Source organism: Ursus maritimus, unplaced genomic scaffold, assembly GCF_017311325.1.
Source record: "Ursus maritimus isolate PB19 unplaced genomic scaffold, ASM1731132v1 scaffold_12, whole genome shotgun sequence".
In the NCBI taxonomy this organism is placed as follows: domain Eukaryota; kingdom Metazoa; phylum Chordata; class Mammalia; order Carnivora; family Ursidae; genus Ursus; species Ursus maritimus.
This window is the reverse complement of record NW_024423564.1, coordinates 34,416,067-34,424,828: the sequence shown is the minus strand read 5'-3', so window position 1 is coordinate 34,424,828 and position 8,762 is coordinate 34,416,067. Positions and strand designations below refer to the sequence as shown.

The following is an 8,762-nucleotide window of genomic DNA, read 5'->3' as shown; positions in this document are numbered from 1 at the left end:
AACTAAATAATACATGGGAAAGCCCTTTGCAAACCTTTTATATTATGCAATGTAAGAGATCATTAGGAATCCATGGTCCTGGGATGGAGTGTGAATATTAAAATGCCTTACCTACCCTTTCTTGTAAAAAATCTCAGTTTTCTGTTATGGGGTTTTGTCTAATCTTTACGACTAAAGCTACTCCCATTTATATATTTACACAAATATTAGCAAACCATGGCCCAGTGAAACAGCTGCCCACCTTTCTCTTGCTGAACACACACGCCTCACAGCTACCTGGGCACCCAAAGACAAGAAGAACTTGCTTCAGTATTTAGTGTGAAGAAATGTTTTTTCTTAATAATGGGTTCTGTAGCTCTCGTAAGCAGGGCTGGAATATCTTACTACGCCTTCTTACGTTTGACTCATTACTCTTATGTGGGTAACACTGAATTCTTGAGGTAAATAACGGGAGTCTGGTATGAAAAAAAATTGCAATCAAAATTGTAGTGAAGAAGGGATGAGGCAGAATAGACCGTAGATATGAGAGAGCAGCGTTCCCTCCAAAGGCCATGGCCTTCTTCTCCTTCTGGCAAATCTGTGGATCCACACAAAGGCATCTGCTGAAGTAGTAAGTGCTGTGGAGACAGGCAGACCTGTCAGAAATCCGGGTGAAGAAAGGTAAGTTACGTCATTTCTTCAAGCCTCCATCTTAAAATAGGGGCAAGGAAGTCTACTGACATATGAAGTAGGGGTGAGGAAGTCTGCCAACATAAAATAGGGGTGAGGCAGTCTACTGACATAAAGTAGGGGGTGAGGAAGTCTACCGACATATAAAGTAGGGGTGAGGAAGTCTACCGACACAAAATAGGGGTGAGGAAGTGTACTGACATAAAGTAGGGGTGAGGAAGTCTACCAACATATGAAGTAGGGGTGAGGAAGTGTACTGACATAAAGTAGGGGTGAGGAAGTCTACTGACATATAAAGTAGGGGTGAGGAAGTCTACTAAACAGGGTGCTCGGTCTGCTGCCCAGCTTGTGTGCTCTTATACCACAGGGGATCAGGGCCTCTATGTAGGCTTCCACCAAGACCTCCACTCTCCCACTTGGCCTTAACTACTTGATCTCAGCCCACAGTTTCTCATCTCTCTGCAGGTGTCAGTCAACTTAGAAGTGATGAGACCACTCTACTATCTGTAAACATCACTTTCACCAGGTCTTCTAAAAATCATCCCGGGTCACCGTAGCTGCAATGGCAGTCCCCACCACCAAGACACTTTCCCAGGTCACCACCAGGGAAAGCCTTGGCAATTGGGCCACTGCCTTGTATCAGGGACTCTCTGTGCCCCACCTACCACTCAGGACAGTATCCTCTTCATCCTCTTCACTTAAGGGTGAGTAAACTAGGCCCAAATCCCCATCTTACCACGTCACTTCAACCATCTTTTTCAGTACCACTAAGTATTACTTCAGACCCTCCAAGAGGCAGATTGCCAAGACAGGACTAGAAGTGCAAGGGAATTTGTGGGGCAGCTCCTGTAAGGGAAAAAGGGGAGTGAGCCAGTGGAGTCCGGGAGGGCTGTGAGGCAGCAACGCAGGTCTGACCCCGTGAAGGAGAGAGGAAAAGGGGGACTGCCAGGTAGGAGAGTCTTAGAAGCAGCCCAGTTCTGAGAGGGATTCAGCCAAACTGATGGGGAGTCCACCAGAGGGTCCCCTGTGTAGCAGAAACGAGCCTCCTTTAGGACCACTGTTCCATCCCCTCACTGGCCAAGCAGTCCACGGAAAGCTCACCTCCAGGCAGGTGCAGACAGATTCTGAGCAGAGCCCAGCAGCAGAGGCAGCCGCCAGTAGGCTCCTCACAGCAGGAGAGCCAGGCCATGCATTTTCGTGGCCACCACAATGATGGGGAGACCTGAGAACACGGCACTAGGCGATCAAAATGAGTATCACCCATGAGGGGCGGACCAATATCACGTACCTCTGGATAGGATCCCTGGAGAAGGACACCGCAATGCTTGCATGGTACGTCCGCCAGACATGCATAGCCTGAATCTAATCACGAGGAAGCATCAACAAATCCACATTAAGGGCTACATGCGAATGATGACCAGTAGTTTTCAAAAATCTCAGTGCCATGAAGGACAAAGAAAGGCTGAGGAGGTTTTCCAGATGAAAGGAAACTAAGGAGGTGTGACGGCAAACTCAGTAGTGACCCTGGATAGGATCCTGGACCAGAGGGGAAGGAATGGCAGCAGAAACACTATTGGGACGATTGATGCCATTGAATCATGCACTGCAAGATTTGATAAAAGCCTGTATCCATGTTAAATTTCCTGAGTTCGATCATCGTACTGTGATTCTACAAGGAGCTACTCTTGATAGGAAATACATACTGATGTATTAAGATATAGAGGCGTAATATATGCAACCTTCTCTCAAATGGCTCAGAAAAATAAATTATATAAATTAGAGATACAGAGAATATGAAGGACATTTTCTGAAAGGTACACGGATTGAGTTGTACATACGACTGCTGACTTCATCAATGGTCAAAGACTGCACTGAGACATGAAAAGTACACGAGCGATATTAAACACGTTATTAACACCGGCTCTCCTGGCCTCTGGCCCGGGAGAGGAAAGACATGCTGAGCTGAAGTTTTATGGGGCGGCTTTCGTTAGTCAATCACAGCTCTGCGGCAATTCATTATTGCACTTGCCAGAAACTCCACCCCACTGTCTGCAATTGTCTGTTTTATTTTCATTTTCTTTTTTTTTTTTTTAAAGGAGACTGTTAGATAAGATTCTAAACGTGGGCATATTGACTTTGATCCATTAGTCAGTATTACTACGCTGGTTTACGTGAAGGGGGTGCGAGGGAGGGGATGGCCAGTCTGTCAGTAGACATCTGCAGCTGTCAGTTGAGACAGATAATAGGTCAAGAAGGACATACCCAGACATTTGCGATGTCCCTATCAAGCTTTGGTTTTCACAATTCTCTCTCTCTCTCTCTCTCTCTCTCTCTCACACACACACACACACACACACACACACACACACACACACACAGGCTTAAACCTTGTTTTACCTCCTTTCACCAATGTGTCCAGTTTACCCTTTTCAAAGCGGCTTGCGTCCATCACCTCCTAGATTGACATCCGCCTTGTGAACGATCCAGCTCTAAGACGTGCTGCCTTGGCCTGTGTCCCAGCTCTGGTGTCTACTGTCGTGTGACATTGGACAAGTTACTTTACCTCCCTGTGTTCTTGATTTTATTAAGATGCTGAGGCCTGGAGCAGCTAAGCAAGCTGTCTAAGCCACTCGGCAATTCAGTGTTAGAGCTGGGAATGTCCGTGGTGCTTTCAACTCCCTACAAAGAGACAGATTTATCTTCCATTAGCAGCAGCGTTGCGTGAGTTCAAGGAATGTTTCCTTCATAAGGCGTTGTTCAAAACTAAAATTCACTTTCTCATTAAGCAGGTGACACTTAATTTTCTGCTGTTCAATTCTACTCAGCAAGCAATGTTTAGAAGGCAGGCAGCAGGGGGAGATGGCAGAGGGTTTTGGGGTCAGAAGCTTCAGATTTGAAGCCAGGCTCTGCCACCTGCTCTGTGCTCAGTTTTCTCTTTGGTAAAATGGAAATTCGGGTACATAAGCTGAACATTTGCTGGGATGAGTAGCAATAGGACATGCACATAGTAGGCATTCAACCAAAATAGCTTTTTAAATATATACCATGTTTTGAGTGCTTGCTACTCGCCAGGAACCCTGCTATGCACACGAAACATGGAGACCCAGAAAATGTAATCCCTGCCATCAGGGGCTCACCCTCCAGAACTTGCAATGCCTCCTCGTCTAGCAAGGACACTAAACCAGTTGTATATGCTGCAGTTGTTTTCTTCCGAGTATGCTTTTTAAGTTTTGTTTACATTCTTCCTTGTTTAAGATTCATTTATGTATTTTTAGAGAGGGGTGGGGCAGGGGCAGAGGGAAGGATGTGCAAGCAGACTCCTTGCTGAGCGCGGAGCCGAGGCAGGCTCTATCCGACCCTGACATCATGACCTGAGCCGAAACCAGGAGTCAGACTCAACTGGCTGAGCCACCCAGATGCCCCTTTTGTTCAGATTCTTAATTCTCTGGTGTTTTTCATTTTTAGGGAGTAAATCTAAATGATTTTTCTTTTATGTTTTACTGATAGCCTTAAACCCAGAAAGCCCTTCTCTACTTCTTGTACCCGATCAATGGTCATCTATATATGTTTCTAGTTATTTTACAGACTGTTCTTCACATTTAGATCTTTAATCTACTTGGAATTTGTTTGGCTACATGGTGGTAAGATGCTGAAGAGTCATCTCTTTAAGACACACTCCTGATAATACTGGCTGATGATGCTGGTAGCTCATTTGGTGTGTACCCATTTCTGTCTCAATAACTTCCCCTCTGAGCCACCTGCCGTGAATGTGAATTGCCACTCTTTGCAAAGGTCAATGGGGAAAAATGTATAACGATGGGTTTTATCCCATTTAGTTGCTTTATTTTTTGGGCAAACAATAAATGCCAGTTCTGCTGTCTCAATCATATAAATGTGGAAACTTGAACAGAATATTGTATATAAGGGTTAAAGGTCAGAGGCATGCTAAGCCTAGAGAAAAGTGTGACAGAGGTAGTCATGTCATCACCGTTTTAGCCACAGACACGCACACTGCAGCTTCCCATATCTGCCTGTCATCTTATGGTCATCTCTTCCAGGTGGACTATGGAATCATTTATGCCGGGGAAAGAAAATTCTAGTAGAAGCATCACTGATCCATATACCCCTTCTTTTACTTTGGTTCCTTAAAAGCTGTTCCAGGAACATGACCTCCTCAAGAAAGGATATGAGAAGCAATCTCCATGTTAGTCTGGCTGGCAGCTCAAATGTACCTTCCCCAGAGATCAGACTTGGGCTGGGTGACCTCATTGTCCAAGAGTGAGTGTGGACATGGAAGTTTCCCCACAGAGTGTCCTACTGGTCGGCCAGGGTCACAGTGGTGGTGTGGGTCCCCTTAAGGCCATGGTTTGGTCCTCTGAGCGTGCAGCCCATGCCAGGCGCCCACAGCGCCCCTCAGGGCACATACAGGTTCCCTGCTCCATGGTCAGCCTGCAGAGTCAGCTTTGAGAGTTCTGTCTCACCACCGATGCCCAACTGGGCTCCTCTGACCTCCTGCTTTGGGAGGTATAGAGGCTCATAATGGGGTTTCCTCCCACCCTGCTGCCCCATGCATCCCTCATGTTAAGGAAGGGTTAAGAGTTTGCCACCCACAATACTCACGGAGTTGCTCTACTGGAGTCAGGTAGAGCTTGCAAGGAGGTGCCACTGGGGTTGGTCATGGCACAAACTGCTGCCCTTCCCTGCAGGGCTCTGGAAGGAAATATGCAGATCAGCTCCACGTGCACTCGGGCATTTGGACAACTCCATGTTTTCTTCATTTGTGAGGTGGGGGCCATGCCATCCTCTTTGCCCTGCCCCCTCCCCCACCACCAGTGTCATGACCTCCTTCATTACACCCCCCAAATCGAGGCAGTGGGGGTGAGCACAACACAATCCTCTGAGTCCCTCAGTCAGTTCACCTCCCCAACCCCTAATTCTCAATCTCTCCACACACTGCCCCTGCTTAAGGGAGGCATTAAGGCAAAGCACCTCCCAGCACTTACCTGGAACTTTCTCAGGGAGCCCCACTTAGTTCTGAGCCTTTGTGATCCCACATCCAAATCTTGATGGTGGTCTTGGGGAGGGGATAAGAAAGGATAAAGAGGATGGAATCTTCATACAGGCTCTGTGCAATCTGTAAACTTCAGACTGTAGATGTCAGGCTGGCTTTGTTGGTGGTTACACCCACTCGTATTGCCACCTTTATAGACACAAAGTGTGGCTGGCCTTAAGGTCATAGTACTTCAGAGTGCATGTACGTGTGTGTGTGTGTGTGTGTGTGTGTGTGTAGGGTAGGTGGGGCCAGATGACACAGAAACAGAAAATCTTAGAGAAGCTTCTTTTAAATAATGTGGGAAGGAGAAATGCCCATGTGATAGAAATATGCATTCAAGCCATTCATCCTAATAAGTGTATTTCTCCATAACAGGAGTTATGAAAACAGACCCTCCCCAATAAATACACAGTCTAAAAGCATGAACTCCCAAGAAAATGACAGGGTATTTAGCAGAAAAGTCTTTTGAAAAAGAAAAAATATGTATACAGATAGATAAAACATATACAGAAGATCTGGTATATTCCTTAGAGACAGTTTTCAGGCAAATTTCTCTCGTGTTTGTTGTTGTGTTTAATTATAGGGAAATGGCATCATTGTTTTGTTGTTTTAATCGGGATGATGGCAGCAGCTTGGTAACTAATTTCTGCATTCATCTCACCCAACCCCAATCCGTCCTTCACGGCTCTGCCTTTTCTGGTCATTTAGCTCCCTTGGTGCTCACAGTCCCTTGCTTGTCACTTCTCTGGTCTTGTCTTCTATTACTTTCCTCAATACATAACCTACATTCAACCACCCCAAAATGGCTTTTGTAACCAGCTGGGTTCTCTCTCAGATGTCCATGCCTTTGGCCTGCCACTGCTTTTCTCTAGAAAGCCCTACCCCGACCTTACACCATGGCCATCTGGTCAAGCACAACGCATTATTCAAGTCTCAGTTCCAACACTGTCTAGTTCTCCTTAAGAGGCCTTAATTTCTACTTCAGACAGGCAGGAGCGATGGTCATTCTCTCATACAGCACTTGCGGTGATCCTGTCTTATCCTTGCTTTGTACATTGTTGTCTTTCCCACTAGACTCCAAACTTCTTGGCGCCAGAGATCATGGCATCCATTCCTTGCATCCTTAGTACCTAGCACAGCATCGGAAATCAACAAACAAGTGTTGAATTAATGGTCTTTAATAGCATCTCCATCTTCTACCTCCACATCATATTACCTAGTGTTTTCCCAAATTAGTGGTGGTTATCCCTTGCCTAACTTGTCATCTAGGAAACTTCCATGCTTATTAGCCAAGTCTACCTCTCAAACCGCCCCCCCCACTGGAGAAAATTAAATATTGATAACAGCTCCCTGATTTTCCCCCAAAGGCAACCAAGACCTAAGACCAACTCATCGTCCGGCTATCACGGATAACACATGCAGGCTGGCACAACCCACGGAGCTAGGTCCAAATGGTGCTATTAATACTCTCGCCTCCGGTAGACCCAGCATGGCAGGCTCACAAGTGAGGATGTAAATTCACTTTGTCAAAGCAAACATTCCTCTTGGGGGACATCTGCTCAACCTCGAGGAGAGAATAATGACCACAGCCCACAGGCAGCGGGGGATGAGTAATTTACTGCTGCTAGGCAATTAGTGTTGCTAGAAAAAAAATTGCTTTCATTTACAATTCTCTTTAAACCATATGTATCATGGCTCATGGGATAATTTATGTATCATTAGAAACTAAGAAACATACATCACCCTAATAAATTGTCTCTCCCATTCACCACAGCCAATAGCTCCCAGGGGTCTTTAAGGAGTCAGAGTTTTGCTGTCCTTGTTATACAAGATGGTGTGGAAATGTAGTATGTGACTCATTTAGCTTCGCATTCACTCCCTGGTTCTCTGGCAGAGACAGATGGCAGGAGAGACATTTGCCACCATTTTCGCCCACTGGCTTGCAGCAGCATTTGCTGTAAATGAGCCCATGGTAGGACAGCCATGAGTTGCATTGTTTTCCCTAACAACTTGAATGTCCATTCTGAGATTTGGTTCATCGTGATGTCGTCCCAGGGCTCATGTTATTTTCTCCAACACGCAGCATGTGTAACAATGGTATGGCTTCCCATTCAAGACAGGCCCTTCATCCTAACAGCAAATGGCTGCAAAGAGCTTGGAGAGAGCAGCCGACTGTCCCGTGGAGCAGGTCCCACAAGACTTGGCTGAGACAGGTCGGAGGTCATATGGTACCTGGGCGGACATGCTTGAGTTCAGAGCATGAACTGCCCTCAGCTACCTCTCTGTCAAGCGAAAAACATGGAATACAAAGTAAGAAAATGAGGCATGGGGGGACAGGTGAGCAGCCCAGCATCCAGCCTGCCAATGAACTCAGGTTCACTCTTTCCTTTTGTTAAATTTCAGTTGGTTTAAAGACAAAGTACGATGCTGGCTTCCTAGCCTTGTGCTAAAGGGCCATGCTTTAATCACTGAGACCATCACTGTGTACACTGTCCTAGCGTAAGAATTTGCTACATGACTTGTGGGGCCCCCTGTTCAAAAAATATTAAGAATTGCAAGGCTGTGAGAGCAAAGCATTAAACCTGTGTGGGGTCCTTTAAGGCCGCATAAGTCACACAGCCACGAAGCTGCGGAACACCAGTATCAAGCATTTCCAGTGGAAGGGACAGGAAAGCAGACATGTTCCGCACTGGCCCCAACTCGGCGCGTCACATTTCCTCCTCGTGCCTAGAGCTCGCGGTCCTTCCTCAGGTGCCTGAGGTCTGAACACCAGGCTCAGGGGTTCATCTGGGAGGTCCGCAGAACCTCTGTCGCCCAAGAGCTGCTTCCTGTCTTACAAGTAGTGTGAACTTCTGGATTTGGTAGAGACTCAGCTAACGTTATGGTTGAGCTGTTCACACCTGGAATGAGGAGCAGCAAAATAAAATTTGCTCGAGTTACATGAAAACAAAGGTGAAAATGGTTAATAGTAAAACGCAATCTAGTCATCCAAAGTTACCGAAATAAGTGGCGGTTACAGGGGAATTCTTCAGATGACGGG

The 8,762-nt window shown here is 46.3% G+C and overlaps 1 long non-coding RNA gene across 1 annotated transcript; it reads right to left on the bottom strand.

Annotated features, from left to right (window-relative positions):
• Positions 1–2,402: 2,402 nt before the first annotated feature.
• LOC121102068 lies at positions 2,403–7,408 on the bottom strand. The gene is made up of 3 exons (XR_005834123.1): positions 5,673–7,408; positions 5,290–5,379; positions 2,403–3,348 (listed from the first exon to the last, which is right to left on the bottom strand). It is a non-coding gene; the product is annotated as an uncharacterized LOC121102068 (long non-coding RNA).
• Positions 7,409–8,762: the final 1,354 nt, after the last annotated feature.